Consider the following 22,704-nt stretch of genomic DNA (forward strand, 5'->3'; position numbering starts at 1 on the left):
CTACAGTGTCATTTGGAGGCTCAGAAAAATCTGTCTGGCCCATAAAACATCACTGGCTCAGAATTTCCTAGGTGCATCCAGGACAAGAGGTTTGAAATTTATATTTCATAATTCACCAAACACATGAGCAATTTCTGGAATTGAACAGTTCTCTTCAGTCCTTTACTAGTTATAAATTTATGAGTGGGTTTGTGGCCTGTCACTAATAGGTCTCTAAATTAATAAGCTGATGTGTATTGCAACACTCTCTAGGGCAAGCTTCCCTCAAGTTTAGAGTTTAGTGACCTGCCTCATGTCATACTGTGGATTCACCCTTAGCAAAGGGCTGAATTTTCAGCCTGCCTTTCTTTCCGTGGTAGTTTACAATAAGTCAGCTTCTCCTTCCATGTCATCAGTTAATGTTAAATGTGGAAAAACTAATAGTCACTGTCTTCTAGCACTGAACAAGAAGATTAATCTCTTCTTTTAATGGAACTCTGGAAAGACGGGAAGAGAGAATGGAGCTTTTTGGCTTTACAGAGTGTTACAAGGAGGGTGAAGACATGACCATTTCATTGTGTACAGGCTGTGGTGGAAGTCTATAAAGTCCACAGCTGCCCAGTGCTGGATCAGGAGTCTTGGGCATCCATGTGTGTGCACAGAGCTGTTCACTTGCTCACCACCTCCAGTATGGCCAACTGAACAGTGCACTACAGAATCACAGAATGGTGGGGGGTTGGAAGGGACCTCTGGAGATCATCCAGTCCAACCCCCTGCCAGAGCAGGGTCACCCACAGCAGGTCCCACAGGAACGTGTCCAGGCGGGGTTTGAATGTCTCCAGAGACGGAGACTCCACCACCTCTCTGGGCAGCCTCTTCCAGGGCTCTGCCAACCTCACAGGAAAGAAGTTTCTCCTCATGTTTAGATGGAACTTCACATTCCAGTTTGTGCCCATTTCCTCTTGTCCTGTCCCTGGGCACCACTGGAAAAAGACTGGCCCCATCCTCCTGACACCCACCCTTGAAGTATTTATGGACATTGATGAGGTCCCTTCTCAGTCTTCTCTTCTCCAGACTAAAAAGACCCAAGTCCCTCAGCCTTTCCTCATCAGAGAGATGTTCTAGTCCCCTCATCATCTTTGTAGCCCTCTGCTGTCCCCTCTCCAGCAGTTCCCTGTCCTTCTTGAACCGGGGAGCCCAGAACTGGACACAGTGCTCCAGATGCGGCGTCACCAGGGCAGAGCAGGAGATGGCATTCACCGTCCCACAGCTGGGCCCGTGAGGTACACTGTGGCTGCCCAGAAATGGCAGATTTTCCAGGCACGAGAGGCAGGAGGTGTACCCTCTACAAAAAGGCCAGCCCAGCCTGTTTTTTATGCTATTCTCATCTCTTCCTGCCCACCCAAGACATTTTCATGAGCCGATGGTCAAAGAAATGCCCCATCTCGCTGTGATAACAAGCAGCAAAGAACAAGGTGATCGAATAAATGTACTTTTCGCGTCCTAAAGAGCTTTGTGACCCCTGCCTGCACTCAGGGGAGTTTCCCACCCCTCACACCCCACCTGCACCAAGCTGGTCTGTGACACCCTGTGAGGTGGCGCACGTTTGTCTTATCTGCTCCGGAAAACTCATGTGTTGTGGGTTTAACTGGGCCTGTGAAGAGAACAGCATGTGACTAGATATAGTCACAAAAGTATATCAGGCTATTAGTTATTTAAAAATGGTCAAAAAGATAAAAAATCAATTTGGGGGAGCAGGATCGTGGGCAGAAATAATGGAGTAAGCGCTGCAATACACCCGCCTTCTCTGCATTTAACCATTCGGTCACCCCGTCTCTAGAAGGAGAGCTCACTGAGGGAGACCTTCAGCTGGCAGAAACCAGGACGCATCTCTGAAATCAGTACTTTCGAATGCGGGCGTCAGCTGAGCGCCATGTTGTGGTTTTCACCATTTCTTGAAGCCCAGCTGAGTGTGATCACTGCATATTATACAGAAGTTATTTAGTAGGCAAAGGCTCTCGCTAAGCAGGAACCTATTACAAAGGGAATGCACTCATATACAGCAGCAAAGTGCCTGCAGTTCTGATTAAATAAAAAGGCACAAAATCATAGAAAATAATATTTCTGTAAAGCATAGAAGTAAGCTCAAGCTTACTCACCATTTCTATAGGTGTTCTGTAAAATAGCACAACTGTGTAGGTAGGAGAGAGAGCAAGAGAGAGAGAGACGGAGAGAGACAGAGGCGGAGGGGGAGAGAGAAACAGACAGAGGGGTAGGAAGGGAGAAAAATGTTTTGGATGCGTGCTGCGAAAAAGTACTTTGGACAGGAGTAAAAATAAAGAGCAGAGTTCAAATTGAGCTCCCACATGGTCTCTATACGTGATCCACTCCTTTTATATGTATTGTTTCTCGACTATTGAGAAATGAACATTATCAGTGCTATTTCCACCTGGCAAAAAAAAAGAAGGAAAAAAGAAGAAAAAAAGAATATGTGTTATCTTTTTGCATCATCTCAATAGGCTGGATTCTATGGATTATATACCGTACATAGTTAAACACACAGCGATGAAACATTCATATAAGCTGCTCTCATTTCCCAGGTCTTCATTGTTTTTTTTCCCCACAGAGCAGTTAGATGTGCCAGAATATTTTTTTTCTTTTTTTTTTTTCCTCCTTTGGCAAGAGGGCGAGCGAGCAGTCCCTTCAGAACCCGGTGCCAGTGCCACCGATGAGTCAGCGTGATGTATTTAATGCTCCATTTGTTAGAGGCTAAGTACATTACCCCTGCGGCGCCCTAACCCCCGATGGCTGGGTGCCAGGGAGCCCAACTCCGGGCCCGGACCTGAATTACTGCTCCGCATTTCACTGCGGTGTCACTTGTCTCTAATACATACATTAGACCCAGGCACCACAGTGCATCATTTTAGCATTAGAGTCTGCTATTATGAAATGTATCTTTTTTTCCGAATATTTCTCGTTTCCCCTGTAATGCATGAAAAATGGGAATGAAAAATTAGACATGAATTTGAAGAGCAAAAATTTTATGTTTTCATCATTTTGTGCTAAAGCTGGGGTAAAAATATAGGTGTTTGTAATACCGTGCGCAGTTCTGACATATAGCTCTTGATGTTCAGGGTTAAATTTAAATCTACATTGCCTGGTTACCAATCTCCGCAGTTGCACCCAGGCAGGACTAGGAAAGATTGATGATTGTGATTGTGAGATTAATCCTGTAATGTTTACAAGACTCCTGAGCTGAAACCTGGTTGGTCATATCATGCTATCCAGAGAAGGCCGCTTGGCTTGCCAGGGTAATTTCTTCTGATGCAGTAAATAACTAGGCATAATGAAAATACTCTGATGTATTCTACTGCCTGATTGATGCTCTGCATGCGATACGGCAAAGCAGTGCACTTCCTATCGCAAATTTACATATACAAACCAGCAGAAGAAGCATGATAATGTCAGCATCCTCCAGAAGCCCTAGGATGCTACACAATTTTATAGCAGTTATGAATTACTGTTGACCTTTCTGGCCTCTTATACCAGTATGCTAGACTCCAGCATATTGAAAGTCATCAGTCTGAAGCAGTCATTCTTTACATAATTATGGCTATTTGTGTGTGGGAGGATAGTGTTTCTTTTATTGTTAAAAATTAGCATTAAAGAATATCACCGCTGCGATTCAATGGCCAATCTGTTTTAAGCGTATATTTTAACAGAGAAAAGGATGATTTGAATTCTGCAAACTATTTTTATAATCCAAGCAATACCAAAACATGGACTTTTACAATTCAGCACTTAATGAAAGAGCGTAGCTGGGGTCCTGGTTTCAACACAGATTTTTTTTTTCTTTTTTTCTTTTTCTTTTTTTTTTTTAAAAAAAACAGGCTAAAAGGTCTCAGCACTTAGCACTATCATTTAAACTAAATTTCTTGCTGGATTTTGCAAGTCTAAAATTAACAGGAAATATTCAGTAGTGGTATAAGTCTTTCAAGTACAAATATAGATTAAATCTTTGAAATCATGTAGATGCATTAGTTAAAGGAGCTTCCATATTTCATACTAAATATTTGAATAATCAGGCTTTCAGAACATCACTAAAACACAGCTCCTTATTATCATTTGCATTTTAATGTCCTTAAAATTATTACACTAAGGGAAATGTTTTTGATACATTACAGCATTTCCTCTAAATGTGTGATTATGTTAATGGGTTTTCAATCAGGATCCTAGCCTGACACCATAGGAAAATTTATGCAAAGTTCATACCCTGTCAGGGCCTTTAATCAGGACCATTTATTAGACCCCTGCCTTCTTTGATGGTTGCTGCTCCCTTTATTAAATATACTGACTTGGCCATCTGAAGAAAAGGACAATAAAAGGTTACTGGGGATGAAAGCATGAATGCTATTTGCTCATGTTTCCTTTACAGACACTTCTTCAATAATTAAGGAAGGGCTTTCTTTGGCCTTTTAGGCTTTTGAAGTGCATATCAAACATAACACTTAGTTCTTGTTTTTATGGAATGTTTAATGCACAGATTTAGGCTTAAGCGCAAGTAAACTAACTTGGAGGTTGCTAACAGAATTAATTTAAATAATTTCACAAAAATCACAGCAGTCACGTCTGCTGAGTAGTCGAGCTTTATTTCATGGAGGCAATTAAACTGAGTGTAATTTAGGAAAAATATTAAAAACAACGCCTCCTCCCCTTTCTTTCTTCCTTACACTGGTCATTTTTCTAGCCTCTTCCTAGGCAAACCTTAGCATGGCAAAGGCAACGCTGAATCTGATAAAACAGCTTTTCAGTGTGACAACCTTTTCCTAGAGCCTTCAACGTGTACATTAGTTACTTTTATAAAATTAGTTAATACAGCGCTCGAGGAATTCGGGGAGGGTTGGAACTGGCGCGAGTGACACTATTTTTTCCCCCGGATCCCATGCAGAGAAAAACACAACAAACAGCGGATCTAACTAAGTAGTATTGACAACCTGGGGTTTGGATACAAATTCAATATGAGAAAACAGACTCACTTCAATGAAATACAAATAAACAACGAATTCTGTTTTAACATGTCTAAATAGGTAGTAGGTGAGTGACAGGCCAGGGTCTCATAGGAAAGCCATTAGTAGAGCATTTGATAGGAAAACGTTTGATTTGAATGCAAGTTGCGTTTCCCCTCAGGGGGTGATCTGAGTGGTATACTGGGGATTCGCAGGCGCCCTTTTCACTAGAAAATGCCTGCTGGGCTGTATCTTGGTAAATGAAATTTGTAGGATCTCCTAATACTAACAAGTATATAACTATATCATCTATTTAGGAGGCATGCTAATTATATTGGTTCGCTGATGTTCATTTTCTCATTCTGCAAAAATATATTAAAAAGTTTTAATAACGAGCACCTGGGTCAATTCTATGTCCAGCCTGGAAAAAATAATAATACTTCATTAGTTTAATTATCAATATTTATTGCTCTGAAAAAAAGGAATTCATTATTTTTCCCCACAAGCAATTGGTAAATGTTCAGTGAAAAGATAGGATTACAGCGAGAAATTAGTTACGTAAATGCTACTGACCCAATCTAGAGCTAAGTTTTAAGCAAAGAAACTTTAAACTGAACAGTTATCTGGCCTTTTTTTTTTTTTTGTCAGAAACTGAATTACTACACATAAACAGTATCCTAAGTATTATCATGGCCATCGTAAGTATTCATGCAATGAATAATTCCTAACAAGTTATTCGGACGAAAGCCAGCACATCCTTATTAGTGTTTAGATGCCCACACGCCTTTGTGTACATGTCTTTAGATGGTGAATGCTTTTGCAACAAATAAAATTGGTACCTAAATTGCACAGCAAAAAAATACTGCTATATTTTAGAAAATGAGGGAAGATTTGACCTTTTTCTCATATCACAGTCTTAGAGAGAAACAGTTTAAGGTGTTGTTTTATACACTAATATGTGACCCACCCATACACCCTCTAAATTTCAATTTTTTTCAATCACAATGCAAGAATATTCAAAGAATACGGGGCCAGGCTCAAAATAAATGAACAAGGCACTAAGGAGTTAACGCTCAGAGACGAAGCTTGGAGTTAGGGCTTGTTTATGACGCAAAAAAATGCTGCTGAGGGTAATCTTAGTAAAACAACCCTTCAGAATTAGTATGATGTTTAATTGCATGCATGTGTTTCTGATATACCTCATCAGCGTTAAGCATCATTTTATCTTTCTGTTTGTCCACACAAAGGAGCGGGCCGAGTAAATGAACCCGGCGATGCCTGGTGGTTTGAAAGCAGGGAATGCGCGGTATGCGGCTCAGAGCACATCAAAGGACACCTAACAGGACCTCAGCGTGTCTTCCTATTAGACAACACGCTGTTATTAAGTAGAAATACTATTTCTCGTATTTATGCAGTTTAGCAGATCAGAAGCCACCTTTCAGGATTAGTAATTAGTTAAAAAAACCCACAACCCCAAACTGAAGTGTTTTCCCTTTCAGTGCAGTAGAGAAATGAAGAAAGAAATTTTATACTTCCCCAGAAAAGGAGAGCAGGAGAATATTAATTCCTGTAAAACACAGTTTACTGGTTTATGCTGCAGTAAGCTATCCTGATTAGCTAAACAGATCGGGTGTAAGGATATTAAAGGGAATAAGGTGGCTTTTGAACATATAAGAATATATAACATACCGTATAAATATATATATCTGTATTTGTCTACATTGCTCATGCGCATGCACACACATTCTGCATATGTTAGGCCTTTCTGAGAGAGAGGCAAACAATATAGATGAAAATCAGCATCTGCAAAAGGCAGCAATCCCATGATTCCATCGGAGCCAATCACTTAACATATCATTCATAATGCTCGCCTGCTCCCATCATCCTCGCCCTGTCACCGGCATCTTTCTTCATTTTCCTCTGCTTCTCAGTTCCAAGAAAGTGGAACCACTGTATCATTTACTGTCCACAACCTCAGCTGCTGATTTAAAGGCTGATTCTTTATTTTCCATAATGTCGTATAACTATCCTTCCTGCTTTCCATAAAAGTTTAAGTTAGAAAGATCTCAGGTAATTTTAACACTGAAAACCATTCAGGGAGCTCAATTTTTTCCTTTACTCTCCCACATTCTCTTTCTTTCATTATAAATTTTATAATTACAAGCTTTTAAAAAATATGATATGCAGTTCCCCCTCTCCTTTTTTTTTTTTTTTTTTTTTTGGTATTCCAGGGTTATACAACTAAGTCACGTAGGAAAACTTAAGCAGTAGCTTTTATTTATGCTCAAGAAAATTTCTAAATTCATAAAGGAATGATGCTATAATTTTTTTCTTTAATGACAAGACACATGACATTTATTAAGCATATCCCCAAAATGCTGATAGTTACATTGCTTTTATTAATGATTCCTAAAAGCAAATATAGTGCATTTTTTCTCCTGGTTTTTTTTTTTTCCATATTATTATTATTATTATTGTTACAGTGGACAGTGATGAGACTGTGTCTTAAAACCTAATCACTAGTGCCTATTAAATTTGGGTTTCATATGTTGCTGGAGGTAGAACTGATTATCATAGTGAATGAAATACTTGTTTGGCGTATTCCCAGAGGGCAAAAAGTCATTCTTCAAGGTGATGCATCTCATTTGAGGAATACATTAACAATTGAAGGCAGTTAAAAATACATGTGAACTCCCAGTGAGGCAAATCTGAGGTTGACCACATATATTTACTGACTGACTCTTGCCTCATTCAGGGGAGAAAACTGTGATATGGAAGGCTGGTTTCTGCAACACATGAGACCTTAATTTACAACTCTAATGTGGCAAGTAGATCATAGCTGCTTAGAAAATATTTAGGATTTAACGCTCTGTATGGGTTTTAGATGCCTTTTGTATCTTCGAAGGTTAAAGAAAAAGTGTGAGAAAAGATAAGGCTCAACAGCATTAAAGGTCAAGTTTGTGATAGAAATTAACTTCTTATTTCAAGGTTGTGTGATAAAATAAAGAATAAGACAGATGCATTTTTGAAACCATGCTGAGATCCACAGTGAAAAGTTTTATACAATAGAAAACAGGAGTCGGACTACATAAAGGGCAGTACTATTGTGGTGAAAGGCCAGGTTACAGAGTGAGTGCATTAATTGCAGCAGCACCCTGAACGGAGAGAGTGAGACAGAGGATATCCTATACGACGATGAAACACAGCACTGTAACAAATGTTATTTTTCCTCCAAATTCGTTTTCAAAGCATTTGATATTTGAGTGGCAAGAAGAGCCGAAACAGAAACAAAGTCAGGGCTCCTAAATTGCTCAGGTAGAGCTGAGCACTGACCGTGTGAGATACGAAATGTAAAGCAACAATATGGAATAAAACCCAAACCAAAACAATGCGGTATTTGAGCTTGTTTTGTCATCAAATTAAAAGTTATATTCTACCATACAGATTTTTTATTTATTTTGAAAAAAGTGATTTTTCAAAAGGTATAAATACTACCATTTTGATTCACAAAGGAGCACGACCAAATCATCAACCTCTCTTCCAGCAAGTAGAGTCAGATGAACAGGAAGGTCTGCAGAAGGGAAAAAGGAATGGAAAGACTGGAATGTTTTTCATCCCCAAATAGTATCTTCCTCCAAATTCAAGAAACAGTGATTTTTACTGCACAATATATTTATATATGGATTCATTCACATATTTCACACTCTCACACAACCACCATCCGAGTGAGGACGTGTGTATTTGTCCAAGACGGGATAATATAGCTGACATATATGTCACTATCAAAAAAGTTTCAAAGAAAAACCTGAGCAGTGATGTGCTCCCTCCACCCCCTAAATGTTAACACCTAAATTCTGATTAGTGATACGAGAACAGTTCTGTGCTATTATCTATTACCCAAACCATTTTCCGTTACCAGGGTGCTTTATGGCTGAAAACTCTTGAGATCGGCTCCTCGGGATCGTGATGGTATCACGACATTTTACTGCGGTCTGTCAACCCGTGCTTTTCCTGAAACAGAACTGCCAAGAGGTTCCAGGATATCCATTTCCTGAGGCAGCAGCTGAAAGCAGACTGGGAGGCAGGGAAACAGAGAAATAGGGACAGATGAATGAAACGGGACAGAATTTTGTCGGAAAGCACCCCCCTCACAAAAGGAATCATTTATGCAGTCCCTAATCGGAATTCTTACACAAGAAATCCTGCGCTGAGGCCAGGGATCTAACGTTACCTATACAGGAAAATTGCACGGAGCTGGGAAAGCCAGCAGCTACGTGAGAAATATGGGACTGGAAAGCCCAAGGATTCTGCAGGGAGACTGATGAGTTAGGATTTACAAGGGGAGCTCTGTCTCTAGGTTTGATTAGCTAGGTATGTGAAAAGGAACCTGTATTTCAGGAGTCAGAAACTCCCTAACGGGGCTATTGGAGAATCAGGAGGTGGGGTAGGAAGAAGGCAACAGCCCAGCCGTGCCTTTGGGGAGAACAAAAGCCTTCCCAGCTCCTACTGGTGGCTTGCTGAAAGCCAAGGGTAGGTTTTGTTAAAATTACTGTTGCATTGTGGAGCTACAAATCTAATGGCACTGAACCTGGAGCCACAGAATCCAGAGCCATGAAAAGCCATCACAGAGGGGCAGGGGTCACAGGGTCAGTGAGCTTTACCCATAGGTTGTAGGTGTGAGTGTGTCCTGAAAGGATGGATGGTCTTGCCTTCAAGGCTCCAACGGTAAATCTACCATATATGTTGATGTTTAATTGTCGTCATGGTTTGGAGTTATTCTGGGAGAGATTAACACTCCACTCAGTTTATTTTACAAAGTAAGTAACTGAGGAGCTTGAGCCCTTGTATCCAAACACCTATTTCATAGAATCATAGAATCATAGAATTGTCTGGGTTGGAAGGGATCTTTGAGACCATCTAGTCCAACCAGCAACCTAACTCTGACAAAAAAACCATCACTAAACCATGTCACTAAGCACTATGTTAACCCATCTTTTAAATACCTCCAGGGATGGTGACTCCACCACTGCCCTGGGGAGCCCATTCCAAGGCTTGATAACCCTTTGCGTGTAAAAATTGTTCCTAATATCCAATCTGAACCTCCCCTGGTGCAATTTGAGGCTGTTTCCTCTTGTCCTATCACCTATTTCCTCTTTCTTCCTCCAAATCCCTTTTAATATTCTTTTCATCTTTCTCTCTACTGTTCTCTAGGTCCTTCCTGAAGTAGGGGTGGATACACATCCTACTTACAGTTCTCCTGTGCTGCGTACAGAGTGGGAATGAGTTCCCCGCTGCTGCTTGGTGTTGGCTTGATTTTCATTCCAAAGGTACGTGAGAGCTGTGGAGGTAGATCCTGCAGAAAAACCTCAGGACGAGCAGTTGTCTCTGCCTGACTCACTGTTACGTTTCAACACTGAGTTACTGCTGTCCAGTATTATCCAATTCTCTGGGCAGAGTCTGCTAGTTTTTTTCACCCCCTGATACATTATGTTTTATTGTGTTGCATCAAAAAGTGCCAAACCGTACCTGTTTTAACAAGCCATTCAGATCACTCTGTAGAAGTGAGACATTCTCATAATTTTAACCCCACCAGCCTCTGTGTCATCTGCAAGCTGGAGAGACCTGGTATCGGCATCTACATCCTTGATAAAGAGGTTGGCTGACACCAGATCAAGATTTGAAACTCAGGATCTGACTGAAAAAGTCCCTCCGTTGTCTCTCAGCATAAACAACTAATTTCTGTGATCTGTCTATAAGCCAAATTTGTACGGCCTGTTAACCCCATAGAGCTTGAGCTTTTTTTAACTACAATATGTTTTAGTATTAAGTCAATTGGCTGGAAGAATTCCCTGCTACCTGCAGAACGTTTTCATCACCGAAGTCTTTAATCCTATTAAAAGACTCAAACAAAAAACCTTTATACAACTTGATGACAACTGCTGTTTTTCAGAAAGTAATGCTGAGTGGCATTGATTATATTTTTGCCTCTTTTTATAATTACTTTTCTAACTACTTTGTGAGTAATGGCTTAAATTAACTATTCTATTTTTTTACTTAAAATTAACACCATTCTGTCCTGTTAGTAACGTTCTGGTTAATCTTCTGTACTCTTTGAATATTTGGAAATAATTTACAGTCTTCTAGTCCCTTGGAATTTCCCCTGTTTTCCATTTCTTTATGGTTAACATTTATGGCTTAGAGAGATTCTGGGTAGTTCCTGAGTGTAAGATATCTTGGCCAGTTAACTTAAAAATGTTTAATTCCAGCAAAAACCTTTGTTACAGAGGGTAAAGTTTCAATTACAACAGCATCACATGGGACAGATACACCTCTCTGTTTTATTTCAAATAAATAACTGAAATATCTGCTGAACATTCCTGTCTTTATACATCAGTATTTGATCAAACAAACCTAGCAGTGAACTTATACATGTTACCAATAAGATTTTTAAAGCATTCTTACTACTTTTAATTCTATGTGCAATTGATGTTTCATTGAAACCTTTGCCTTTCCTTTGCTTCTCCTAGAGGTTTTAACTTGCAGCTTATATCTGCTTCCATTTGCTTTCCCATTTTTCTTTCCATCATATAATATTATTTGTTTTATTGTTGTGCCTATAGCAGCTTATAGCCAAGAAATCCAATATAACATTTTTTCCTTGTCTCTCAAGTTCTAATTTCATTGCTATCTATCAGGATATCCTTGAGAAATTTTCTCTTGTTAACACGCCATAAGTCAAATGTGGATGCCAGTCCTACCAAGAGGTATCAGAGATTTGGGAAAATCAACTTTTTTAATGTAACGGTGATTATAGCAGTCGCCAGTACTGCTGCATTTGTATTTTGAAAATGTTGATGTCTGAAAATCACCTTAATCACTTTATTTATCAAAAAAGATTATGGAATCATAGAATTTCTTAAGTTGGAAGGGAGCTGTAAGGACCATCAAGTCCAACCCCCTGCTCCTCACAGGAGGAAGGTGTGCATTCAGGTGCCTGATATCAAGTTACTCGTCTTTGATGAAACATTTTCTCTCTTATCTTTAGAAACTCAGATAGACTTACAATTGGTTGCATGAAGTGACAATCAACCAACCATGTTATGTTCTAAGTAAACAATTTTTCCTGTGGGGGAATTCTTATGGAGCCCTTCCTGATGTGACCAGGTATTTTGTGCCAGATGCCCACCCAAACGCCATCAGAACTTCGTAGGAAGCACAACTGAAATCCATGAACACTTGTGACTTTGAGTAACATCCAACCTAACCGATCTCTTATGTCATGTGTCACCTTGTGTGTTCTCTTCCATTGCATCCTTACAGATACGGTTTTAACTGTTAGTTTTAATTGTCCATTCACATGACAAATCCTATCAATTTGAAGTAAACCACTTCATATTTCTCCTCATGCATTATTATCTCATTGATAAGTACTTGACAGAAATGCCTCCGTGTTTGGATTTATCGTATGTGGAACAACCAAGATAAGTTCCTGGACCTGTATGTTTTGTGGACTCTGACTAAACCGCTTCTTCTTGCTGGTGAACTATTACATGTTAGTTTTAAATTAAGTTAAACAATTTTATTTAATTAATAAAACACTTAAAATCAGTCTAATATTCAAACATTCATCCATTCTACCTTTTAATCTGTATTCTGCCAAACAGGGAGAGATATCCTTCTGCTTGCCCACCACCCTGGTGCCCATTCACCTTAAGTTATGCTCTCTGCTCCTCACTTGATTTATCACGCTTCTCTTCCCAGGAAGGTCATATCCAGAGGAAGGAAGACTGACAGCTTCCTCCCTGTCTCTGCTGAAGGCAGAGTTTTGCAGCAAACTTGTATCTCATAACATTGTTTTAAAGTATAAATATGTCTTTGCCATCTCCAATTTGACTCAAGGGCTCTTGCCCCACTTTCTTCAGATGGATACTTAAAATAAAAAAAAAAAAAAAAGAAAAAAAAAGCTTTCTTTCAAAATTGCTGTGTATTTTGTTTACCACTTCAAAAATGCAATCCCTTCTGTTACAACAAAGGTTTATATGACTCTTCTTTTCTAACCTCCCAGTGCTAAAGTACCTGTGTGTGTGTAGGGGTGTCTGCGCTCAGGTTGCAAGCTCTCGCGGATGACAATTTAACGTCACAAACATTCCTGTCCCACAATGCCTGATCTGTGACTGTCCCAAAAAGATACGCTCCTGCCAACTCCTTCAAAGCTGCCACATATTCACAGAGCGCTCGCCTTTTAGCTGATTTCCCTGGTGTACTTTGTATCATTCTGCAATAATGTTTGTTCTAGGAACAATGTATGTCCTCAAAACATCAAGCTTTTAACCCAGTTTTTGTGGTGTCTGTCAACACTCAGCCAACTTTTCCCCTAACTCTGGTCACAGGCACTACCTTATCTTTCTCTTGAGTAGAAATTCATGAGATAACAGGCCTTGAAGGTTTTCATTTTTAGCAAATAAAACCATTTTTATTGTTTACCTCTCAGACAGGTTGATTCCTCCTTTTGTAGACTCTCCTTGATGTGATTCTTTGGGGGGCAAAAAAATCCCACAACCTGCAGAGCTCTCAACGGATTGAGACCAATGCTGGATTCCTCACCAAGCATTCCCTTTTTTATATGGAGGGGAATCTTAAAAATCCCACTGAGTGTTCCTTAGCAAATGCTAAGTTAGCAGAGAGCCCTTCCTAGGAGACATCGAACATAATTCAAGCGGAGGAAAACAGCTCTGGACACAGGTCTCTAAACACAGCCTGGCTTAATTAGAAGCATCATGAGTTGCAGCAAAGTTTCATTTCTAGATTTGTAGTGGTCCCAATAACTCAAGCACTGGCAGGAGCACAGACACAAATTCCACCAAATGCATCCCTTCAGGTTCATCCAAGGGCTTCCAAAGCCAAACTTCCTCATCGTGTATCTCCCTGGAAATGCAAATTCCTTTTTTTTAGATCCCTAAAGAACTTTCACCCAACCTCCCTCCCCCTTTCCCTCCCTTCCTAAGCTCTCCTGCCTTTCTTAGCCAAAGTCTGCACACAGACCTCTAGGGTTTTTAGAACCAAGAGTAATTAATTTACATTTGATTGTTTTGAAATTCATCAACAATCCCGATAGTGTTTGTGATACAAATGTACAAGAGAAAATATGAAGATGCTACAAAGCATCTGCATACAGCATAACAGCACTCTGATTTTGAAGCCTGCTGAATTTCAGGTGTCCTGGCTGTAATTGTGATATACCACTTAAAAATACCATCTCATGGGTAGTGCGACAAGAACTGCCTCTCGACAGGCTAGAAAGCCTGATTCAGACTGAGGAGCTCAGAAGGACTTTGTCCATTCCACCTATCTGATTCCCCCCAGTGTTGTTTTATAAATCTTTAAATTCCACGTGTGGAAATTACAAATACTCCAGATATAAAGATAATGTTGCACACACATTACATTCTGTGTGGGATGTCACAGTTCCTGCTGCACAAGTTCCAACCACTCTCAGTATCACATTCATACTCAGGGCATCATAGACCTTCCACTGCAGGGGAACAAGCTGCCCTAAAGCCTTAGGATAAGGAACACATATTTTTATCCTTTGAAAATTGTAAATTGCCCCAAAAGTTTATTTCCGTAAAGTATGAAAACCAGCGTCGTACTTGATGTATGTGTGAACACAGATTTTTTCCTATAAGGGAACTTTCTTTAGCATGAAACCCACTATTTCATGATCCCATGCAGGCTGAGCAATTTTATTTTTTGTTATTGGCTGACTCTCTTGCATCCTCTTAGAAGCTGAGCAGATCAAGAGGCGTCGCTAAAATAATTCTGCCAAATGTGGGGAAAGATTAATTCTTTCCCAGGAAGAAAAGAGAAGGCAACTTTACCAAGGAAAAGGTACAATCCCAGACCACGACATTTCTGGTGAAACTGCCCTAATCATTTTTTATGAACAGAGCTCTTTTATTTGATAGTAATAAAAAAACCAATTAGAAATAAAATCTCGGTCTCCTCGCAGACTAGATGTGACAGGCTAGATAGGTAATATTTATACTACACATGCGCAGGCACTGACACTCTTTCATGAGGCATTCTGGATATTTTACAGCTGACCTATTATTTGCAAAATAATTTGCAATTTTGAATCATATATTCCTATTTATAACAATTTTTTTTTTGTGCATACACTGGCAAAATCTCCACAAGCAACCCACTGTAAAACTTATAAGTGTAAAGAGAAATATTTCTCTTCGTACAGATTCAATAAATAGACTAGCATTTCTTTCCGCTGGTGAATATTGTGATTAATGCCAAAGTATTCTGGGTAATGGTGAAGGTGAAAAATCTGAGGCTTTGCAGCATTGCAAATTACTTAAGAATAATTCAACTTGAGTAAATTATCCATATGTTATTTTCAAATGACAAAGATATCCAAATCATCTACAACACTGACATCTTTAATGAGTCAAGGTTATTTTACCATTTAGCTTACATGTGAAAATCAATAGATAAGCTTTCTCTTTAGCTTTCAGTCAAGTTCAGACATGGTAGAGGCCGGCAGACTTAAAGTTTATTTGTGGTCCTATCATACACAATAAAAATCTCAAGAGGGTTATTCTGATATTACCTTTGCTTGACCTCAAAGTTTTACTAGTTTGAGGTTTTAGGATGTCAAATATATGTCACACCCGACCTTCTGTTGTCAAACAGTTTTCGAGGTATTGTGTGTAAACTTGTCTTTTAAGGTGAGTAGTAACACATTTTCCGAGTCTTGTGGTATGAAATGAAATGCAGATTTTTGATTTAGCTGATATAGCTGTGCGAGCTCATGTTTGGAACAGGGACACAAAATGCATAGCTTAAGCATACAAGACCTACATCTTTTTTCTTCCTTGCTCAGGGAAAGGAAAGACTATATTCTCCTTTTAAGACCTTAATCTCGGTAGTGCCCGTCCTTCACCACTGGTGATGTTGCTTGAGTATATCCCATAGAGATGGAGAGGCGCTGGCGGGCCTGCCCTGCTACATTCCAGTCTTCTCAGCTTATCTTCCCTGGCCTAGGGGGAATCCCTGGTCTCTGAAAAGGATGGAAGACATTCCCTATTAATGACTCTTCATAAAGTGTATACTTAGAATCATCGAATGGTTTGGGTTGGAAGGGACCTTAACGATCATTGAGTTCCAACCCCCCTGCCCTGGGCAGGGACACCTCCCACCAGACCAGGTTGCTCAAAGCCCCATCCAACCTGGCCTTGAACCCCTCCAGGGATGCTGGTTCTTCTTGGGAAGACCAGAAGCATAAGTAAGTGCATCCTTGCAAGAATGCAGTTTATTTGTACTTCTACCGGCTATGGATGTAATGCAACCAACCAACCATTGTATATTTACAACCAGCTGCTACAAGCTGCTGTTCTCGGAAGTAGAAGAGAACAAATATCAAAGATAGTGAACAAACTCTCCTTTGACACACACACAGGTCCAGTCAGTATATATTAAAAAAAAAAAAAGCATGGTGCGATTCAACAGATGTAGACTACTGCCAGATTTTAATGCCACAGTTCGGACTGAGCTAACTGAACATGTGGGGAAAAAAAATCCACAACACTGTTTGTCAGCTGGTGCATTTTAAATTATGTATATTTGATGTTTAGTGTGTACATGACACACATAGGCTACACTTGAGGCTCTGGGTGATGTCCCTCTCTTGCTCATTCACCAAAGAAGGACACCTGTTATTCAATCCTGTACTTTCTTGTTTTTTTAGGTTGTTTTTGTTTGTTTGTTTGTTTTTTAAATTTTCCTCTATCAACTAGGCAGTAACAATAAGGCTCAAATGATGCCTTTCCACTGCTTTTCCCCTCTTAACCAGCTTCATTACTTTATTTCTCTATACATGCTTTTGAGCTATGTCTTTCGTTACGATGTCCACCCAGAGCATTCACGTCTCTCCTGTGGCTTTTTGTCCTAATAAATATCAACATAAATGACATCTTATTCAGACACTACTGGATGTCCGAAGAAATGACCATAATAGCATTTCTAAAGTTTCTGGTAGTTCTTGCCCTTATCGTTTTCTTTATTATTGTATTTTGATTTCTATTCCTTTCAACCAGCTCACTTCTGCAGTTAATATCCTTTGTTTGACAGCTTTGGCCATTTTCCACCATTCTGACCCAAGCCACAATTAGTAGCGTGACAGTGGTCAGATACAGGTATGATTTGTGTGATTAGGAGCACTGTGTTGTTCTAGGCTCATTATTCCCTTGCTACCAAAATCCTGTGTAAGAGCCTGGGGATGTAACAGCGACAAAAGTAGCAGCAGCCTGCACCAGACTCTGTCTTTTCCAGCCCAAACTTCCATGCTTTGTTTTTTTCCATGGAGGAAAGATGTTCTAGGGGTGATAACTTCAAGACATGTTGAGATAAATAACTCTAGAACTCAAAGTGCTGAGGTCCATTGGATTTATATCAAAACTTCTTGTTTCTTTTCTAAAGCACCAAAACCATGAAAAATATTTTACATCCATGGATATGATTTCTTTGCTATTTAAGGAGTATCTGAGAGAAGATACAAGAATGCTTAAGGAAAGCAAAGATAATTACAATTTAGAGAATTAGACTTCAGTATTCCAAAAACATTAGTGATGCCTTAGGTGAAATGACAGATGACATCACTAAAGACTGCAACTGTATCTGACCAACACACACAGATATAGAAGCATTTCTTGGCTTGTCTAAGAGGAATTTTGTTCATATGGTTTCAAACCATCTTTTTCTATGTCTTCAGGCGTTCCAAATAACAATACGTGGCTTTGGTACATGACTTGAGGAAGGAGGAACTTGATTAACACAGCTGAACCAGTCACACAACCAAAGGAGCTAATACTAATATGCCTGGTTTATTGTGGAATGTAGCAGTTTTTGCCTTTTTTTGCATGTTTGACTTTAGAGAGGTAAAAGAATCTCAGCAAGTACCTGCAAAGGAGGTAGGCACAGATTCAGGTACCCTAGGCTTTTTTTTTTTTTGCCACAAAAGGCATAGTTCAGAGGCACTTTCCCAGTTAAAGCGTAAAGTCTATGTACTCTACCTTTGGATTGCAATGATCAAAGCAGACGGGAACAACTCGAACGAGTATAAAACAGAGTCGGATTTCTATTTCCAACTCTGCCAATGACTGTATGATATTCGCCTTTTACCTTTGTCTTCTTAAACCATCTAAAACCAATATGGTTTGAAAAGTACTTTTATCTATACACAAAGGGGAAACAGTGTAATATTTATGGGAAGCCTTTTAAGCAAGTTTATATAATCCATAATCGGGTTGTGCAATATTAGATTTTATCTTCACACAGATATATTTTAATAATTATCTTTGGTGCCTCTAGATGAAGAATGACAAAAACTGGTCTGCTGTCTCAATATTAATTTTAAAAATAATATAGGCTATAAGATACCATATGACAGGATTGCAGGAATATTCTGCAGTGATGGCGAAATTTGTGGTATCTCTGACAGAACTGGTATTAAAGAAAGCCATGTGAATCCATTCATTGCTTCTCACATTGTAGAGAAAATGATTAATTATACAGGCACAGATATTTACTCGGGCCATGTTTCTAGAGTCTTCCATTATATTAAGAGTAGCTATATGGACTATGCATCCAGTTCTGGGCCCCCCAGTTCAAGAAGGACAGGGAACTGCTGGAAGGAGTCCGGCGGAGGCTACAAAGATGATCAAGGAATTGGACTACCTCTCTGCTGAGGAAAGGGTGAGATACCTGGGGTTGTTCAGCCTGGAGAAGACTGAGAGGCGACCTCAACAACGCTGATCAATATCTAAAGGGCGGATGTCAAGAAGATGGGGTCAGGCTCTTCTCGGTGCCCAGTGACAGGACAAGGGGCAATTGACACAAGCTGGAACACAGGAAGTTCCTTCTCAACATGAGGAAAAACTTCTTTCCTGCGAGGGTGGCAGAGCCCTGGAAGAGGCTGCTCAGAGAGGTGGTGGAGTCTCCTTCTCTGGAGACATTCAAACCCCGCCTGGACACATTCCTCTGCAACCTGCTCTGAGTGACCCTGCTCTGCCCAGGGTTTGGACTAGATGATCTCTAGAGGTCCCTTCCAACCCCTACAGTTCTGTGATTCTGTGACTTTGAATATATTACCTGGGAAGGAAACTTTGCCTTCAAACCTGACAAACCTCCTGGCCTGCTGCACTCATCTACCTCAGCTTCAGCTGGGGGGCATCAGGTGCCAGAACCAGAGAAGCAGAAAGCACTGACTCATATCACCTCTTTCACGCATTTGGACCTTGCTACCTCTGGCCGGAGACCAAGTGAGTCCCACTCTGCTGGGAGGCACCAGCCCTCAGATAAGTACTTTGGGTCACTGAAGCCCACTGGGGAAGTGGAAGGGAGGAGAAAAAAAAACCCAAGCCTCTCAAAAATCCAGCATCAATATCCAATTAGTAGTGCTAAGACAAGCACTGAAAGGAGGATGTAGGGAGGTGGGTGTCTCTTCTCCCAAGGAACAGGTGACAGGACAAGCAGAAATGGCCTCAAGTTGCACCAGGGGAGGTTTAGACTGGATATTAGGAAAGAATTTCTACACTGAAAGGGTTCTTAAGCCTTGGAATGGGCTGCCCAGGGCAGTGGTGGAGTCACCATCCCTGGGGGTATTTAAAAGCCGGGCAGACATAGTGCTTAGAGACATGGTTTAGTGATGTTTTTTGTCAGTGTTGGGTTGATGGTTGGACTCGATGATCTGAAAGGTCCCTTCCAACCTGGGAAATTCTATGATTCTATAATAAGCACTTGTTACCTTGCAGTACCATGGGACCCTGCCCTCAAGGGAGAAGCAGCAACTAACGGCACGACGTCCAGTTGTGAGTGCTCATCGTTTGCTCTGGGAGAACACAGGTAACAGCGTCCCACCCATGTGAATTGGGTGCTCCTTCCTTCCAGAGACTGGAACAGCAAAGACCTGAGCTTGTGTTTGGGTTTCTGCCTCAGCTGGAAGGCTCTGCAGCTAATTGCTACTTACCGTGTGAGACCAGAGCCCAACCTCACATGAGCTCCTCCCTGCCTCAGCTTCTGGGATGCAGTGGGCACCAGTCCCAGCTTGCAGGCAGCCCTGAAAACTCCTGCTTCCCAAGGATGGGAACAGATCTCAGCAACCCGTCCCTGTACAGCTCGTCCCTGTGTCCCAGAGGCACACAGAACAGGGTTGGATGGCTTCACATCTGGGGCCGGGGGTTTGACAATGTCAACGGCAGCTGAGGGCTCTGGTGGGAATTTAACGGCGTGGCAGCGTGAAACGCTGTAGTGCTCTAAAGTCTTACTCCTCCTCATTTTTATCTCGGCGTGGATTTGTTTGGTTTTCTCTTTTAACAGCTGGGTTGGTTTGTTCGTGGGCCCAGGAAAGTTTGGGGAGTTCAGCCATGTTTTCAGGGGTGATTTTTAAGTAGCTGGATTTGCCCATAATGCCTCTTTCTGTAGCATGTTAACGGTGGTCAGTAAAACCCCTTGATTTTACTGAAAGCTGAAGCAGGCACAAAGGAAGTGCTACAAAGGAAAAAAAGTCAGAGGATTTCCTCTGAAGTTCTAGGTAGAATTGGGTTTTGTAGCATTCATGTCATTTTCCCTCGCAATACATAGGGAAAATTTGCCATTTTTGGTACGGATAGTGTTGAAAGTGCAGACAGTTACGCTGTAAATGCTATATTCCTTTTTTTGTGTTTTTTTTCCTTTTTGGGAATTGTTTCTGTGTTTTTTATTTGTTTGACTGGTATTTTTTTCTTTGTTTTTATATTTTTTTTTTTTTTTCTGAGACACAATTCTGTTCCCCTTAATTTGTGTCCATATTTAGAAGAATGAAATGATTTTCCTCAGCTCTACTTATATCCCTAACATATGTATTTTGATAGATCATAGAGGATTCATCTTTGGGCAGATAAGCATTCAGGGCTTTGTAGCTCCTACTTTGAATATGTTGCAGCCTGATGAACAGTAAGGGGTCATGGAGAGAGAATGAAAAACTACCATCACTGACTCACAGATGAAGAACTAAAACATTAAGGAATTAAATAGTTTTTTCCAAGACTAACACAAAGAAAGACTTCTAAAATGTGGCAGAGAGGGGAGTTTATATAGCAGATCTTGCCGGTCTCAGTCTTGTACCTTCCTCCCATCCTAGTGAGATCTGGTTTTAATCCTGGTCTCTGCACCAGAATTCCAGTGGGAATGAGATCTTTCTGGGAGTCAGAGTTAAAGATGTATGCCAGCAGCATGCTGTGCTAAGTTGTGGTCAGCCAATCGAATATCAAAGGGATTAAGCCTGTGAATCATTTAACGGGAAATTTCTCCTGCCTCAGTGGCATTGATGTTTTAAGGTGTGAAATTCAAGAAGGGCTTAGTTCTCCTTTGGTCAGACAACTGCTCTGCAGCCCGCGTTATCAAGAGGCAGTCAAGAAGATCCCCTTGGGTCATGTGGCTGGTGTACATTTTTGTATTACCATAGTAGGCTAGTTTTAACCTGCAGGATGTAATCCTATTTACCTCACATGTGGTCTGTGCCCAGGGAGCATGTGCTCCACTTTATATATATATATATATATATACATATATTATTTGCATTAGCAGAGCACCTGGCAGCCCAAATCACAGCCTGGGACACTATTGTGCTCAGTGCTACATAAACATACAGCAAAACAATGCCCTCTCTTTCATCCAACGGTCTTATACAGCAAAACAGTGCCCTCCCCTTCATCCAGCAGTCTTATAACAAAACACAACAGATAAGGTTTACACAAAGTGGGGTGGGGAACAGAATTTCTCAGCATAATAGACTCTGACCTTAGGATACTGGCAGGCTGTTGTCAGTGTTGTAGTTTGTATTTTGAACGAGAACTTTCAAAGCCATTTGGGAGGGACTTATGGCAAGGGGGAGCACCTCCCAGACAGCAGGAATAGGTGGAAGAATAGATGGCAGAAAATGTACCAAATAGATGATGAGAACAAATGTCATGGGCTGATGGGAAGTAGAAGTCAATCTCTCAAGTAGGAAAGGGATAGTCCAGAGAAACAGTTTTGAGGCCAATATCAGCTTATATTTAATTGAAATACAGAAGGGAGGGGTGCTGTTGTTAAGATGTAGTCAAGTATCTTTGGTTACAAGTTGGACAGGAACGCATTCAGCAGGTTTTGAGAACAGCAGAATAAGACTTGGAGAAGGTGGGGTTTCTTGTTTGGTTTTTTTGGTGGTTTTTTTTTGGGAGGGTGGGGGTGGGGAGTGGCGATAATAATATTTTAGACGTTAATCTAAAATATACAGTGGAGGGAAAAAAAAACCTAAAGAAAAGATCGAACTGGTGAATGTGGCCAGATTATGGGCATGAGTTGCAGGCAAGATGGTGACCTTGTTCAGAGTCACCAAGAGAGAAAGTAACAGGAGAAGTTTCAGATGGAACTAGGAAATACCTTTCTTAAGGCAGTTTATGCTTGAGAATCACAGGGTCAGAAGAAAAGACTAAGTATGGGCGAAAGAATCCAGGTCTACAAATGAATAAAGTCTATACATTATCGGCAGAAAAGTTGCTGGTTGAATGCAACTTTGTGAATGAAACTGTCAGAAAACCTAGAGGCAAAAATGTTTAAATAAAGGTTCCATATTGGGCTGAAGTCGTGAGCTGGTCAGAGACGGTCTCAAATAATAAAACGATGCCTGAGA

Source organism: Numenius arquata, chromosome 4 (assembly GCF_964106895.1).
Source record: "Numenius arquata chromosome 4, bNumArq3.hap1.1, whole genome shotgun sequence".
NCBI lineage: Eukaryota > Metazoa > Chordata > Aves > Charadriiformes > Scolopacidae > Numenius > Numenius arquata.